The sequence below is a fragment of the Ambystoma mexicanum genome, chromosome 1q, assembly GCF_040938575.1.
Source record: "Ambystoma mexicanum isolate Mex_15411 chromosome 1q, UKY_AmexF1_1, whole genome shotgun sequence".
Classification (NCBI taxonomy): domain Eukaryota; kingdom Metazoa; phylum Chordata; class Amphibia; order Caudata; family Ambystomatidae; genus Ambystoma; species Ambystoma mexicanum.
In genome coordinates this window covers 267012405-267030712 of record NC_090922.1, presented here as the reverse complement: position 1 = coordinate 267030712, position 18308 = coordinate 267012405, and positions in this window count along the sequence as shown.

The window sequence follows — 18308 nt, the reverse complement described above, 5'->3', positions numbered from 1 at the left end:
CTTCCGCAGCAGTAGATGAAAAATCAGGTAGCTGGCGGATCTTGTCCACGGCGGATGAATACCAGGCAGGCAAAGAGGCTGACGTAGACAAGCACCAAGGGAGAGGCAGGCAAAACAGGAGCGCAGAAGGACCCAGAGAGAATCAAGTAGATAGTGGTCAAAAGAACAGGTAGGGACCTGAAAGGTACTGGCAGGTAATGATAATGGCCAGGGTAACTGAAGGGAACCACGAGGGAGCAGACTGGTAGAAGGCAATGGCCAGGGAAACTGAATGGAACCAGGAGGAAGCAGACTGGTAGAAGGCAATGGCCAGGGAAACTGAATGGAACCAGGAGGGAGCAGACTGGTAGAAGGCAATGGCCAGGGAAACTGAATGGAACCTGGAGGGAGCAGACTGGTAGAAGGCAATGGCCAGGGAAACTGAATGGAACCAGGAGGGAGCAGACTGGTAGAAGGCAAAGGCCAGGGAAACTGAAGGGAACCAACGGGCAGAAGAACGAAGCGAAGACACGGTCAAAACAAAACCGCGTTGAGACGCGATTGAATTTAGTCTTGGCTCATCTTATAGGGCCGCCAGCACCTGAGAGGCTTGGACCGCAAGCCGCCTCGTTCCCAGGTGCTGGCGAGCCCAGAACGAGGCTTGAGAAGCAAGCTCTCGTCGCTCCGAGTGCCCAATATACTGCGCATGCGCGGGCGCGAGGACACGAGCGACCGCGCATGCGCAGTGGAACATAACTCCGGACTCCCGGAATTCCCCGGGGAGCCAAACCCCAAGTGCGGAAGCGAGAATAAATCCGCCAAGAGGGAGCCGATCGGACAGGAGCGGAAGGGCCAGACCGTCGGGTGAGTGGCATGACAATCAGCACTCATTTGATGAAGAAACATGGGCCCATAAAAAAAATTTCAGGAGGGAAAGTAGACGGCTGAGAAATCTCAACACTGATCAGACCACATTACGAGGAGAGCTTCAAAAACATACAAGGGCTTATAAGCACTGGTCTCATTCGAGAAGAATCATACGCCATCAACAAGACAATGAACAGATGCTTGCAGCGCTTTGCAAGGACAATAGTCACAACTTTTGGACCATTATAAATAATTTGTATAAAAAATCACCCAGCAATAACATAAAATGCAACCTGGTCACAGAAAAAAGTTGGACAGATCACCTTACCAAAAACTTCAAAAACAATCTGGAGGCTCAGGGAAGTGAGATGGAAAACACAAAGTGGGAGCTTACCTTCGACATTCAGTCGATAGAAGATCTAATTTCAAAAGCTTCATCCTCAAAGGCGGCTGGCCCTAATGGCCTAACTTAACTGGTCCTAAAATACAACCCTAAAACCTAGGCAAATTTATTATTTCATCTATATAATGAAATCTTAGAAAGCCATTCATTTCCTTCCTCATGGAAACAAGCAATCATAATTCCATTCTACAAGGGTGGGGATCGGTCACAACCGGAGAATTACAGACCAATCACCCTCCTTGATATCGAAAGCAAGATTTTCATGAGGATTCTGCTGATGGATTTGGAAGACTGGGCCAAAAAATCAAATATACTATCAAAATTTCAAACAGGCTTTGGAAGCGGGAGTTCCACAGCACTAAATAGCTTGACATTGAACTTACTGGCTGAACATTCAAAAGAGGCTGTCAAGGAGTTCCCCCTTCTCACCTGAGTCCGATCTTTGCTGGATTCCTTGGTCGATGCCTTCTTGCGGACGGATCGGGTCTTGAATAAGGCTGCACAAGTCTTTTCCGACTCCAGCGTGGGTTCAGAGTTCCGGGATTCAACTATCCAGGAATCTGGGAAATTACGAAAGTGCACTACTCAGCACACATGTCCAGGAAGTAAGAAAGAAAGGAGAGGGACTGGGAATGGAGTTAGTAGGGACAGAATCAGGGAAGCAATACCGCGAGCTACGGAGCACACGTCTGGTCGCTACTTCGCAATAGCATTGAGATGCGCGGAGCCGCGGGGGCATGGTCTATTAATAGAACAAGCTACGTCCAACGTGTAGAGCGAGGAAGGTGTTTCACGCTGGACGGCCATGTTGGGAGTACCAGGGAGTGCAAGCCCCATTGAGACAAGGACCAGGAAGTCCAAAAGGGGCGCGTTCTGTAGGTCATGAGAGAGGCGGGAGAGGGTCCTATATATGGAGCCTGGATAGACTTCTCTAGGCCTTTTGATCTGGTGATAAAGGAACGTCTATGGGCCAAAATGAGGGATTGGGGCGTACCATGCTGCCTGCTATCTATATTGATAGAATTACACAAAGATACCTAACTGATGGTTCGGCTCGACGAGGCCACCTGACTGATTCAATCAAGGTTGAAAAATGGGTTAGACAAGGCTGCTTGGGTGTGCCCTTTTTCTTTAATTTATATCTGGCAGATTTAGGACCTTTTCTGCAGTCCTGGACAATGGTGAGTCCAATGCTTAACACAACCAAGGTGCATTGGCTCGCCTATGCTGACGATATCGTCTTGATCAACAGGAATGCAGTGGGGCTGCAACATCTATTAAACAAACTGAGCGAATACGCCAAAATAAATGGACTTCTAATTAAGCCCAAGAAGTCAAAAATCTTAGTGTTTAAACACCTGAACAAGCACATCAACTTTGCAGACTGGTTCCTAGAAGACGAAGCCGTTCCAAGAGTAGAAGAGACAGTATATCTGGGCTATGTAGTCCATGCCTCTCCAGAAATTGGTAAAATGGAACAGGAAATAAGGGTGAAAGTGGAGAAAGCAGTGCCACAGATGAAGAAGATCCTCCACGAACTCTGTAAATTCTCCATCATACCCCTTTTGAAGTTCTATGTTGCAAAAATAGTCCCAATAATTCTGCACGGCTTGGAGTCCAAATCAGCACTTTGGGAACTGTATTGGCAAAAAGTGGAAGGCCAGATCTGGAAGAGTTCCTTAGGTCTGCCAATGAGCCTCCCCATGCCAGTTCTCAGGTTCGAACTGGGCCTAAAATCTTTGGAATCGCTAGCAGAATGGAGACTTCCTTCCCTTTACAGGCTGATAGTAGAGCCGCAAAAAAAACTCTCTATATGAGGATATTAATCAACATATACAAAGTCACAAATCGAAGATTCTAAATCACCTGGAACCAAAAGTTTTAAGAGCTTTGATTGAAGCTGATTCATCCATTGAAATGTTGCTTACCAACCCCTTGAAAGAAAAAAAAAGACATCAAAACGAGGGACTAGATCAAAACCGGAGAGAAAATACAACAAATCAAACCCAGGAACAGCTTCCTAGTAGTGGATACAAATCTGGGACAGTTGCCAAATGACCTAATGAAACACCCATATTGGGAATCGAGAAACACATTCTTAAGGACCCGTCTCAATATAATCCACACAGGAGAAATACTGAACATTATAGGACAAAATCAAAACGCAATTAAATTGTGTAACGTATGTGAAGATCCAATCAATCAAAATCTGAGTCATCTACTTCGGTACTGTGATGGCACATGGGACATAAGAGTAAATCACTTCTCCAAATTTGTGGACAAAGAGGACTGGTTGCTTTCAGAAAATGTATGGAACTTGCTTATTCAGGGTATAATACAGCCCTTACAATAGCAGTCGGCCAGGTTCTTTCGAGGGCTGGACTAACTCAAAAGGTCGACTTATAGAGTGTTGATATTGTCTTTAAATTTAAGTTGTCACAACAAAGAAGTGGCTATGGTCGCTGGTCGATCATGGATTTTATTCAGAAGACACTCTGCTTGAATGTTTGACAACACAGAGGACAGTAAGAGGCTGTTTTATCTCAAGTACAGCATTCTGGCCTGGTTGGTCAATATATCCCTCTTTTTTTCTTGATTAATTACACTGTCCACCTTTTGCTTCCTTTGTCAAATGAAATTCATTCTCTTTTCTCTTTTTTTGAGCTATGAATTCCATGTAATAACCATCTATGATCAAAAAATTGAGTGCAGAATACAAATACAAATTCCTTTAACTGGGGGGCGCTGTTGTGTGGCATTGGTAATGGGCGCAGCCTGAAAGCGCTCTGCTGGAGGCCGTAAATCCTTTGTTCACCGGAGTTGCATGCCGTGTCATGGAAGCCTGGACTTAGTTTGTACCTGTGGCGGAACACTTGGAGAGCGGCTGGGTGCTGCCCTGGGGGCCGTGAGCGGCAGATTGTGGAGTTTTCCCCCTGGGCCTTGAGCAGCCTCAGCCGCACGGAGCTGGTGGGCCCTTCCCCTCACGTCCTGTGGAGTCCTGTGTGCCGGCCATCCTTAGTGATCATCGGCGCTGTTTCGGCGATCGTCAAATGTGCAGTGCCCGCGGTGCTGAGCGGGTGGTGCAGGGGACTAGTGTGTGCGCCCCGCGGTGCCTGTGTAGGTCTCCCCCGAACCGGGGGACGGCCTTGGTCTACTCTTTGCGGCGCCGAAGTTCTGGCTGGACACTGCAGGCCCCCCCCTCGGCGGAAGGCGGCTGTGCTCTTGCACATCTTGTTTGGAGCCTTGGAGACGGTGGAGTCGGGGTCTCGGCTCCCGTAAGGGTGAGTGCACCAGCCCTTTCTTGAGTGTGTAGAGCAGCGCTACATGGACCTCTTCTTTGCGGCGATGGATTGTGCTCACCTCTGCCCATTTGGTTGTACCCTCCAGAGGACTGCGGTGGAGGGTGGGGCCATTCGAGACCGGAGGCAAGGGGCATTTATGTGCGGATCAGTGCTCAGTGGAGACCTGGAAAGGCGCCCTCCCCTGGAAGTGCAGTGAGGTATACCCCTCTTCCTCTTCTTGGACAGTTATTTTTTTTTTCTTCTTCCCATTTGGTTGTACCCTCCTAGGACTGTGCTGGAGGGTGGGGGCATTTGAGATCTGAGGCAAGGAGCATTTGTATAAGGAACAGTGACACTGTGGAGGACTTGGAGAATTACCCTTCCCTGGAAGTGTGGTGAGGTGCCCCCTTTTACTTCCTGGGCAACCTTACACACTCCTTGGAGCAGCTTTGAGTTGGACCCCTGTAGGGTCGGCCTGTGGTTTGGTCGTAGGGACCCCCCACCTGCTCCCCTTTAAAATAGAGGTGGGGTGGGGCGCTGCTGGTGTTGTCCTTGTGGTCGTGTGGGGGACCTAGACTCTTTGCCCTCATTTTGTACCCATACGTCATCCTAGCCCTGTGAAATCTGAAATTACAGACTTTCTTTACCCTATTTTGGAGGTCGGACTGACCTGAGTGCGGCCGCCGTCTGTGGTTTACGGTGTCCCCCTGGAATGGGTAACCCAAAGAAGCAATCTAAGATGGAGCAATTTGCGAAGGCGGATAAAGCGACGGCCTGCCAGGTAGAGGAGTCCGGGGTCGCTCATATTGACATATCTGCTCTAAATCAGACTCTACTAGCCCTCAAGGGGAGTACCGATAGTTTGGGAGCGAAGATTGATGTGCTCACCTGTAAGGTAGATGTATCGGCAATACAAATTGAGAAGCTGTGTGGACGATTGGCGGAGGCGGAGCAGAGGATTGGGGATGGGGAGGACAAGATCTCAGCTCTTCAAAGAGAGGTGTCATCATTACAACAGGCAGTGAAGAGAGTAACGGCAAAGAATGATGATTTGGAAGGGAGATCAAGGAGGAACAATATAAGGATTACTGGGGTGTCTGAGTCCACTCATATTGATAACATGGAACTCTTTGTTGAAAAGTTGCTGAAGGAGGTTTTGGACGATCTGCCAGTTTCGGTTATGTTTATGGTCGAAAGGGCCCATCGTTCATTGGCGGTTAGACCACCCCCGGGCGCCCCGGAAAGAGCTATCATTGCCCGAATCTTCAATTACAGGGATCGTGACACCCTGTAGCGAGTGGCGAGAAAAAAGAAGAACTTGCAATGGGGCTCATCAACTATATGCTAATTTCCTGATTTTAGTCAGCGGGTCCAGGATCAGAGGAAAACATTTGTAAGCGTCAAGGCCATGTTGCGGAAGAAGGGGATTCGCTATGCAATGATGTATCCTGCGAAACTTAGGGTGGCCCATGATGGTAGGGTGTCCTTCTTCACAAGCCCTGAATTGGCTGAGAGGTTTGCCTCAAGCATTCCGGACCCTGGACCTCCTGTCCCGATGTCCCAATGACCGGACTGGACTGGTGTGGTCATGGGACTGTTTACTGGTGCACGATGGGGCCCGTGTGAGGGCCATGTTAGATGTTGGCTAGTGATGGGACTGTACCGAACGATTCTATGTATCTGGTGGGTGATCGAACTGTGATGTGTAACCATGGTATTGAGTCTCCAAGCTTTATGAGCTGCAGATGCCGTCAGCTTCCCCCCAATCCCAGTGGCTATTTAGCTTGGATTGTTGACCTGTTGGTGGGGTTTAGGATGGTGGGTGGGATGAGGGGGCCAGTAGATTGGGGTTTCTGGCGTGGGTGGAGGGAGGGGTCTGAGGCTAGGTTTCTTATTGGGTTGGTATTGTTTGGGTGCTGTTGGGTGGGGGGAGGGTTCCAGGTTACTGTATGCACACACGGAGTGCTGTGTAAGATTATACTTGTTGGAATTACTTACCTTGTACATGGCTTAGCCCTGACTTTGCACTTGCTAGGGTTCTCTCTCAATCTTAGGTGTGGTCATCCCGATATAATTATGACCATGGGAGGGATGAGCTCTCTTATTGGCGGAGACAATGTCTTGGGTTCTCCCGAACAGACTGGGCCCCTCTGTGGCGGGGCTCCAGTTGATATTTTGGCGACTACAGCTCCTCCATCATGTACTCGCAGAGCGGCGCCATGAGTTCTCCTACGGGGCCAGGCTCTTCTCTCCCTTTAGACATAACTTAGCTCACGTGGAATATTCGGGGACTTACTAACGCAAAAAAGGTGCGACTCATATCTAATTATGCAAGGAATCATCAGGTTAATGTATTATGTTTACAGGAGACGCACCTGGATAGAGGCTCCCTGCCCTTTCTAGCTGGGGAATATATAGGTATGTTATTCCACACATTCCCGAGGTGTTGCAACTTATATCCATCGCTCCTTAGAATTTAAACTTCACAAGCAGGTGGCGGACGAGGAGGGACACTTTCTATTGGTGGCCGGGGAGATTGCGACTCAATCTGTTCTGTTTATTAACATCTATGGCCCTAATTATGATTCTCCTGAATTCTTTCAAACATGCTCGGAGCAGCTGCGATTGTTCCCGGGTTATGAGATTGTGTGGGCGGGGGATTTTAATGTAGCCCTTTCTTCTATGTGGGATAGATCGGCATCGACACAACGTCCAGTCCCTCATGCAGTGCAAAAATGGCAATCCATTATAGTCGATTACCCCTTGTTTGATGTGTGGCGGCGATGTCATCCTGATGCCAGGGAATTTACGTTCCACTCTAGTGTACACGGAAGTTCGTCCAGAATAGATGTGTTTATGTCCCCGGGCTTGACCCGGGGGGTGGTCAGGGCAGATATTCTTTCACGTACTCTTTCGGACCATTCCCCAGTTCTGGTGGAATTTAAGGGACCCCCATCTTATCCTAGACAGCTTCGTTGGTGGTTCTGCCGCCGTGCGTTAGAAGACTTGGTGTTTGGGGAGGAGCTTCGCCAGGCCATTGCAGAGTTCTTTCAGTTTAATGCAGAGTCGGTTCCCAGTTCAGGGGTGGTTTGGGAAACCTTTAAAGTGTTCATGCGAGGCTGGTGCATGTCAAAGGAAGGGGGGGTACTTAAGAGCATTCGCAGGGCAATTGTGCGTGAGGAAAGGGAAATCGGAAATCTCAAACTCCTTCAGGGAAACGCAGATTCTCCAGATCTGCAAATTACTCTTGCTGCGAGGAGGCGGGAGGTCCGGGCTCTGATGGATGATGAGGAGCGGTTCTTGGGTGACCCAGTAGCTGCAGCGAGATATGGGGAAGGAGATCGTCCGAGTAGGACCCTTGCCTGGGCCATTGGGCAGGAGAACCACTTGGAACCTATCTTGGAGGTGGAATCTCAAAGCGGTGCGCTTGTCAGGGATGCGCTGGGGATAAATGAGGTATTTCGCCATTATTATGAACGGTTGTACACTGCCACTGGGTCGCTGGGCATGATGATATTACCAACTTTCTTGATAGGGTTGGCTTGCGTTGGCTTGAACCGGAGGTGGGTGGGCTGCTTAATGAACCCCCCACGATAGAGGAATTCCGCAGGGTGATTATGTCACTGCCGAATAGGAAAGCCCCAGGATTGGACGGCATATCAGCGGAATTATACAAGGCATAACCCGGCTTACTTATTCCCCACCTGGGTAAAATGTTTGAGCAAGCGGTGTCCTCCAGGGTACTCCCGGAGTCCACGCGTACCGCACTGGTTACGGTTTTACTCAAGCCCAACAAGGACCCTAAATCTTGCTCCTCTTATCGCCCCCTTTCATTGATAAATACTGATAACAAAATCATTGCTAAATTGCTTGCAGACCGGCTTCCCCCGCATATGCCAGCACTAATCCTTCCCGACCAGGCGGGTTTCATTCTGGGGCGGTCCACTCAGAATAATTTGCGCAGATTATTTACTATGATGCATAATGTGAATCCAGAGGTCCCGATTGCGGTGGTAGCCTTGGACGCGGAAAAGGTGTTTGATTCTGTGGAATGGCCTTCCCTGTTTGAGGTCTTACACCACTCGGGTATTGGCTCCACGTATCTTGCCTGGATACGCCTTTTATATACAGCTCCACAGGCGAGGGTGTATACGAATGGGGTCCAGTCTACTCCTATCTTTCCTACTAGAGGCACTAGGCATGGCTGTCCATTTTCCCCTCTCTTATTTGCTCTGGCTATTGAGCCGGTGGCCTGTGTATTGCGAGAATTCCACTCACATCGTGCCGTGATAATTCAGACTTTTGCATCTATCATTTCACTCTATGCAGATGATATTCTTTTATACATAAAATATCCTCGAATGAACCTGCAACCTGTGATGGGGGAGATAGTTGCATTTGGCGCTTTGTCTGGGTTGCAGATAAGCTGGGCCAAGTCTGAGGTGCTTCCGCTTACGCCAGGAGTAACCCTGCAGGATGTGGGTGAGGCCTTTGCTTGGTGCCCACAGGGAATCCGGTATTTGGGTGTTATGCTGTCCACTTCGCCCGCTCTTTTGTATCAGGAAAACTATGTTTCGGCTTTGCAGCAATTGGAACATCGGGTGGATTCTTGGATCCGGCTTCCTATCTCTCAGGCGGCCCGTATCTCCCTTGTCAAAATGGTTGTCCTACCAAAACTTTTGTATGTTTTTAATAACGTTCCGGTATGGCCCCCGGTATCATTCTGGACTCGTATAGAATCTATGTTGACTAGGCTAATCTGGGCGGGGAAGCGTTCCCGCGTTTACTTGCGCATAATGTACAGTTCTTATGCCCAGGGGGGTTTTGAGGTTCCCAACTTCTTTCTTTACTTTTTTGTTGGCACAGATTCAGTACTCGGTATGCTGGTGGTCCCCGACGAATGATTTGCCGCACTCGCAGCTTGAGAGGGCTATTGCTCAAATGGAAGACCTTAGGGGCTACCTCTGGGCTGTTCGGGAGTGCCATATGAAGTCGGAAGTTCAGCCTTTGGAGGTCACGCTCAGGGCCTGGGACCGTCCGGCAAGGTGGGCAGGAAATGGCCCATGGTATTCACCCAGGTTGGCCATATATAGGGTCCATGGGATCCCCTTTACATTTGAATGCATTTTCATTCAACATTTCCAGAGTCTGCACATTCATACCCTGGGCGATGTGGCACCACAGTGGAAATGTATATCTTGGGAAACTCTCAAGGCAAGGGGGGAGTGCACTCCACTCACCCAATTGTTATATTTCCGCCTCTGCGAGGTATTGAAGTCAAAATGGCCTGACTTTCCTGAGGCCCCAGTAACCTCCCCGATTTTAAAACATATTGTAGCTACACCCTCCTCTAGGAAAGTGATCTCTTCCTTGTATTGTCTGACACGGGGGCTTGGGGTTTCGCCTTCTTCTACCTACAGGGCTAAATGGGAGGTTAGTATGGCTCGCTCTTTATCTGACGATCAATGGAGGGGCATTCTTGCTCAGACTAAATTGATTGCCAGTAATAACAGATTTCGCCTGATACATTTTAAATGTTTACACCAACTGTACTACTCCCCTCTGTCTTTACATAAACTGTTCCTCCTCCGGTCACCAGAGTGCAGGAGATGCCATCAATCCCCTGCTGATTTTTACCATGTAGCATGGTCTTGTTCCCATGTCCGGACATTCTGGGGTGCGGTGGCTGCGATGATGGAGCAGGTGTTGGAGACCTCGATCCCTTTCACTCCAGAAACGTGGGTGCTGTCGTGGGTAGAATTGCTTGTAAGCAACGATAGAAAGCTGTTTGGGATGGCTTCGGCGGTCGCCAAGTCCTTGGTGGCACGTGCATGGGGGTCATCTCAGGCACCTTCAATACATCAATGGAAAAATGGTATGTCGGTGTATGAGCGTAGAGTCGCAATACAACCAAACGCTCCCTCTTAACTGTAGATCCGGGGACTTTTGGTACTCTTTCAGGAGCTATATGGCTCGCGAGTCGGACTCTGAGAGCACCCTCTCTCCACAGCACAATGAGGAAAGTACCCCTGAGCGGGGTGGAAGACTTTTGAAACTATGGAGTTCTAGCTATTTGGATGTGTTCTGTAGCATGCACTGTTAACCTGGTGGGAAGTTAGGGGTTGGGTGAGGGGTGGGTTTTGCCCCTATTCAGGAAGTTGTTGTTTTTCCTTTCTGTCTTTCTGTTTGAGTGGGTGTATTGCACCGTTTGATGTGTTAATTATTATACAACTGGAAAACTAATAAAGAAATGTTAAAAACAAAAATCTTTTAACTGTTTATTTTAATGTTGTAAGCTTTTGTAAAGGTCAGTTTTTGACCCAAAAAAATAAATTTAAAAAAATAAACATGTTAAAGTCCCGAGCCATGACGAACAAGGATAAAACTTATTTTACATTCATCAATCTGCAAAAAGCTTTTGATTCAGTGGACGTGGACCTTTTAGGCACCAAGATAATGAGATGGGGCTGTCCTCTGGATCTGGTGCAGGCAATAATTGCTCTCTACTCAAACACCTTTTTGAGTGTTCGACTCAATGGGGCGGGCCAATTGTCTCCACCCATAGAGACTAGGATGGCCTGAAGCAGCGTTGCCTGCTCTCTCCGGCCCTCTTTAATCTATTCATATCGGACATCGACGAAACCTTGCGTGGGGTAAGTGGCTTCCTGCTAAGGATAAAATGGAGGGGGTGGGTCATCTGTATACAGAGGACTTTGTCCTCCTAGACCAGACCCTGATCGGATTACAATGCCAACTGGATACCTTGCAGTTATATGTTGTCCACAATACGTTAAGAATAAATGTATTAAAATCAAGAATATTAATACTTCAACAGGTTACTGGGAGGCATGCAAATCGTGAGCCACTTAAAAATGTGGAGACCTTCACTTACTTAGGTATGTTGTTAAATATCAGTGTGAATGATGAACCAAGACTGGTGCAACTGAAGCAAAAGGTTTAAACCATGCCTGTGCAAGGTTAACTTCTATTGAGAAGTTTGGGGGATTTTCCATGATACCAGTGGTGTCCGTTTACTGTTTAAAGGTTGTGTCGTTCTTGTTTTATGGGGCAGATTTTTTTTTTACATTGTATAATTTATGGCCACTTTTAAAGGGCCTGCTCTGGTGAAAAGTCCTTAAACTCCCTCAAGGGGTTCCTATACAGATGGCGAGTCACAAGCTGGGACTTATTTCCCTGAATTCCATTGTGAAGTGGAAATGGTTCTCATTATACAGAAAATGTATAATAGAGAAATCAATGGGTAGCTTCGATTTAATAAAGGATGCCTTATTCAAAAACAGCCAACTACTTCTTGCCATTTGGAGCTCAGCGTGCGTCATTTATTAGGCAAACTAGACACAACCGAAGAGATGCTCCTGCAAACCCCAGTGGGGCTTAAAACCAGGTTGTGGAGAAAAGATTGGTCTGAAACTTCGGAGCAAATAAGCCTATTCAAATTATGCCAAAAACCTTGTGGTGAATGTCGCATGTAAAACATGTTGCCAAAATGCCCTGTGAAATTCTCTAGATCTGAATTCTTAAGTTTTCATCTCAACCTTTACCTCACTAAGGACATTTTACTCTCCATGAGACAATGGAAGGGAAACAACTTGTCATGCAGATTTTGTAACCATGTAAAAAGTAGGGAAACATTGTACCATCCGGAGCTCTTTTGTACTCCATTTGGGGAACATTGTTGGAGAAATGGCCTCTGTTACACCTGATTAACGGTGGATGTTCTTTATGTGTGGGTAAAGAGTGTCAATGGTTACATCCCTTAGGTTTCTAGTAGACGTCTTTGGAGGCATAGAGCCATTCTATTGAATTATCAGAGCATCAGCAGATTATGTTTTACGAAAGTAGCATTATTCAAGACTACTGTATATGCAATGTTTTTCCATTTTAGTTTTGTATTATTATCTTATAATATATTATTAATCTGTATATATAAAAGTGAAAATGTGTGGGTTTGTGGCTTCAGGTATGTTACAATTGTACAATTGTACACTGTTTCACCAATCTGCACCACCATTTGCAGAGTCACCTGTTAGGACCCTCTGGACATTACTGGCTACATGACATTTGTACACCCCACCCTTTTCCCTGGAGTTCAGCAAAAGTGAAAATGTGTGTCTGGGTTTGTTGCTTCACAATTCCGCACCCTTTCACCAATATGCACCACATTTTGCAGTCACCTGTTAGGACCCTCTGGACATTACTGGGTACATGAAATTCGGACACCCGACCTCTTTCCCCAGATTTCAGAAAAAGTCAACAGTTGTTTGTGGGTTTGTGACTTGGTGAACCGTTGTTCTTTATACAATTTCACACTGTTTCACAAATCTGCACCAAATTTTGAATTGTTACCTGTACCTATGAGGGAATATAAGCCTGGGAAACACCAGGTATATCAGCTAGTTGTATATAAATGGTTTTTTAACATTTGTGTTTTAATCCGAAATATGTAATGATGAGTTTGATTAATTTGTTGATCTTTTTGATGTATTTTGATACAAGGTGAAAGGTTTAAATTAAGCCAAACACCTAATAAATAAAAAGGTTAAAATAAAAAAGTGTACTTCTTGCTTGTTTTAACAGCTGGTGTATGTTTGTGGCTAGTTTTGATTGCCCTTTAGGTTCTTCCCTTCGTATCCTCTGTCCTGGTGTATTCAGACCAACTCTTGTATATATATTTTACTGGCTCACCCCTAGGCGGTTTTCTCTTCGGTTTGTTTTCTATCAGATTCCCAATTCGGCAGAGGGATTATGGATTCTTCTTCCGTGGGTCTTCTCCCCTGCTCCGGTGACTCACAGCCAGTTTTGGTGTATATTGTCATGGTTTTCCCTTGTGGTTTTTCTCTTGGAATCTGTTTTCTTTTGGTCCCTTTTGGCATAGCGGATCTGGGTCCCTGTTCCTCTGGTATTCGCACCGGCTCAGGGCAACTTGCACGCAGCTCTGGTGTATATTTTTCTGGTTACATGCTTTGGGGCTTTTCTCTTGGAATCTGTTTTTTATTGGTTCCTTTCAGTACAGGGGAGCAGGTTTCTCCTTCCGTGGTCTTCTCGCTTGCTTGGGCTGAAACACACCCTGCATTATTATATATTTTTCTGGTTCTCCCGTTTGGGGTTTTTCTCCTGGAATCTGTTTTCTTTCTGTATCTTTTGGTATCAAGGGATCTGAGTTCTTCTTCCATGGGTCTTCTCATCTGCTAGGGCAACTAACAATAACTTCTTTGGTATATCTTTCTGGCTCTCCCTTTAGGATCACTCTATTAAACTTGGTTCTCCTAGGGCCCCCCTAGATGGGAGGGATATCCATCTGCATCCATCTCCTCATTCTTCCAACTTTCAGTCTGTGCTTCGACCGCAAGCGACCTGCTCCCGGGCACTCTGATCTTCCATCTGGCTCGTGGAGGGTTGGCTCTTGCATCGAGAGCCTGGGGCATTGCTCTCCGCCCAGCCCCTACTTGCTGTGGTCCTGTCTCCAGGCAGTGTTGGTTCTGTTTGGAAGTGGTGGTGTCCATTCTGTGTGTCATCCTTCCACCTGATTGGCTGCACCTCAGCACTCCTTCTCCTCCAGGTAAGGGAATGATTCTTTATAAGAAATGTCTTTAGGTGAGAGACATAGTCCCTTTAGTCTGAGATTGTGGTTTAAAGGAGGGGTCAGCAACCACACCAATCTGTAAAGGCCCCATTAAGTCAGCATTTCCCCATCTTCCCATATATGCTGAACATATTAGGGTCATGGGAACTAAGGGCGATATTACAGTTTTACTTGATTGGGGTCATTCTCAGTGAGATCCCGCTTGTCCAAATCCCTGGGGAGGTTTTTACGTAGCATGTTAACCTCCTTAGTCTCAATGGAGGTGTTTTCCAGTTGGAGGCAATGGATGAACACCATGGATTTATAACATACCCTCACTTTTAAATCAGAGTTCCTTTCTACTGGGGTTGCTACTCACGGGAAACATTTTTTTCCATTTTACATGAAGGGTTTTCTGTCTCTTCCAAGAACTCTCCCCAAGATGATAAAGGGGAATATTTCATGTAAGGACCTTCTATAGGGCCATCGTGCAAGAGGTTAGAAAACTAGGGGATGTCTGTCCCTATTGAAACTTCCTTGGCAGTCCGGGGACCACTGCTACCTTCAGGTTAGTTGAAACTCCTCTAATTTCTAAAGTGGGGTAGACCTTGCTGCATCGCCATGGAAATAGGGGATTTTTTGTCGTCCTTCCCCCATTGTTAAGCTTTCAGGATAAACCAGGTCAGGTCTGATTGAATTTCTGTTTGTTTACTCCCAGAGTCAACAAGGGCTATGGCTCATGTGATATTAACCTGGATGATCTCAAAGGCTTGAAATGGATGACTCGTACAATAGAAAACTTGGCCCCAAACCTCCATATTTTCCTGGTTTCTACCTCATCTCATCATTTGTCTGCTCCTACCAAACCTACTCCATAGGTTCTTCTGGGACATTCTTAGGGCAGACATGGGCAAAGTGACTGTTCCCTCCCCAGGAAAAACAAGTTGGGATTGGCAGAGAAAGTGGTTCTCTCATTAGAGTTGATCAGGTGATATGATAGTTGTAATTCTACTTTCAATAATGGGGCTAAATACCAGATTTTAAATTTTAAAGGACTTATCCCATTGAAATTGTGTAGCTAGTTTTTTGAAATTCATAGAGGGTGTTTAAGTCTTCCATTTCCTGGTAACGTTGTAACACTCCATGTGGTAGGGTTCAATTAATTGGACTATTCCCTATTCTATTGAGGCTATCTTAGTGACATTAGTTGGCCCTAGCCTGGTTTTCTACCATTCTCTCCGGGAGAGTTTTGAGGGATGGTGGGGAGGCCAGCTTTAGCTCTACAATTTCAAAGACAGGGGGCTTAATATTTATGCTGATGAATCAGCTCACTGATTCCAGCTCTCCCTTGTCCTCACATGCTCTGGGGAGTTTACTTGTAAGAGGAGTATCTTGTGGGCTAGCTGCCATCTTTTCATCATCTGGCTGATCATGTTTCAGTACAGCCCACAAGGAGAGTTTGAGGCCCCACTGGTCTATGCGAGGTATAATATCTATGGAACTCAACATATAACATTTGGATTGGGTCTGGCCCTATTTCGCGTCTCACTTCCGACACCATTATCGGCCAAATGTAGAATTCAGACAACTGGACCGGTTTCACACAAGATCTTTATTAACAAAAAGAAAGAAAATCCCTCAACTAGCCCTATCATTGCAAAGACCTGTCCCTGTCTTAGAAAGTAAATTGTGCTCCTCGGGACATTTTACACAACATAAAACTGTCCTCTGTGACAAACCTAAGCTACTTAACTAGCCCTGCCACTATAAAGAAAAGAAACTGAACATATTGTGGATACAATTTCTGACTTAGATGGTTGGTGGGGGATTACATTTAAATAAGAACCAGAGAGCTCTCTATTTGGTGTGTGTACTGTGTAAAACAGTGACGGTGCAGCATTTTTGTAAATGATACTTAAAATAAACTGAATCCAATAGCATTCACAGTTATAGTCTGGCACTTTCGCTTGTGAATCGACGGACATGCTTCACAGCCTAAATAGAGAATTGCTTGATTATTTGTGGCCTGTGAAAGCTATAGATATTTAAAAAGTGAATAGGGAAGTGAAAAGGAGTTTAGCCAATTTCAGAACTCACCCATGGAAAATGATATCAATTTAAATGCAGCCTCATCTCTTAACATTGCAAAGTATGGGAAGGGTTCTGCTCTTATGGGACCCAATTTGCGAAGTATGGAGGGTACGATTTGCTAAGTGTCAAGATTACTCATCCTTCCATTAGGAAATCAAAAAAACATGTTACTATAATTACTAGGTGGTTGAACCAAGATCATGTATTCTAAATTAATAGCAGTGTTTTTCTAATCCAGATCTGCAGAATTAAAGAACCTCATTATAGTCCACTTAAATCTGCATGTCTATGCTAGAAATCCACAACACCACATTCAGACAGGGTGAGACTGGCAAATTGATGTCAATATGTGCATTAAATGTCATTTTATAAGCAATTTCAAACTCTAGTACTTGTTTTTGATTTTGGAGAAAATGCAAGTTTTAATCTTCTATTGATCAACAGAAAGTAATTTTGTATCAATGATAACTGAATTGTGCTTTAGTATACTGATCGATAAGTGGTATGACTGTCATAAAATGCAGACTGTTGCTTACGTGTGGCTTCGTATTATTTAGGATTAGAAATGTTAGAAATATATTAATTTGACATTATGGTGATTGAGTGTTTGTGCGTGCCACCTACTTACGAGAGTTTCACAGGCCGATCAATTCCTATTGTGTAAACAAATCACCAAAGTTAATGTGTCTTAGTTTGGTTGCTTCCCCAGCATAAAGTAAGGGGACCACCTTTGTTTTTATTTTATTTAAGTATATTTGAGTTTCAACAATACAAACAACTTGCTTCTTGTCCTAGAATTGCGGGGTGAGAGTGTAAACCAGGGACTGTTAGATTAAAGATTGCTACTTAGTGGAAAGAGCAACATATCAATAAATATCTCAACGCTATGTATTTTTCACAGTGCCATCAACAACCTTACGACCTGGCTATAAGGCATTGAAAACTATATCCAGAATCAGAAAGTCCTGCTGGGTGAAGTTTCTCATATCTGACCTATTAGGCTGTAATAACCAACCAGACCTTTGGGGTGTATGAAGGATATTTTAGTAATCTGGAAGAGGCAGAATAAAAATCCCCAAGAGTAGTGCATCGCAATTTAAAAAAGAAATTCATATAAAACTGTTTATTCTTCTCCCTTTTGTTGAGAACTAAGACAATCTATTAGGATCTGTCAATATCCAGCTAACTCTGCATGGATGCGAGTCAGCATACCGAAGTGTCAATTACTATTTAAAGGCATCTTTGTGATATGACAGTGCATTACAAACTATTCAGTGTGAACTTCGGGTGCTTGCTATGTTGGAAGACACCAGAGTGGCTTCTTAAGGGTCACGACCTAAGAAGCTAAATCATTCTTTCCGAGATAATCAGATTTTTTAGTTGTTTGGATGACCTTGCTTTCTTTTCTGGCATGCTGTTATGAGGCATATTTTATCAAATGATCAAATTATAGTCCATCAAAGTTTTCTTTTCTTTTTGCACACATTCTCTAACAAAAATTGTTTACATTCTTGAGAAGGGATATGCTATGAAAATGTACTACACTGTTAATCTCCCCCCCTTGCTAATGGGACGTAGTTCAAGCACTTTAGTATATTCTTTCGGACTTCGTATGTTTTCAGGTTTGGCAGCTGCACGTCTAGGTGGGCCTGAAATCTTTTGTTTACAGTTTCTTTTGCACCTTTGCAGGTTTTCACATTTCTCATATGCTGGCGCTTTTATGTTATTGCATAGGATTTCTACAGCAATAAAAACTTAATTTACACAAAAAAGTAAATGAAAGTGCTGCATTGGAGAGGGAAAGAGGTGTTGCAAAAAGGCAGGTATGTTTATATCAGATCAAAGCAAGATTAGAGCTGAAAATGAAAGGTTGTACGATGCAGCAGAGGTTTCACAAGTAACCGCTAATCATGCATGCAACTTCTAACATGCTAAATGTTGCATGCAAAAGAAAAAGAGCTCGGTGAGGTGCGTGCTGTGAGACTAACTGGTCAGTAGATGTAGTTGTAATGCACATTATACATATCAGAGAACGTGTGCAGCATTCATAATGTGTTATCAGACAACAAGACCGCAGGCTATTACTATTATTCACTTTCTTATA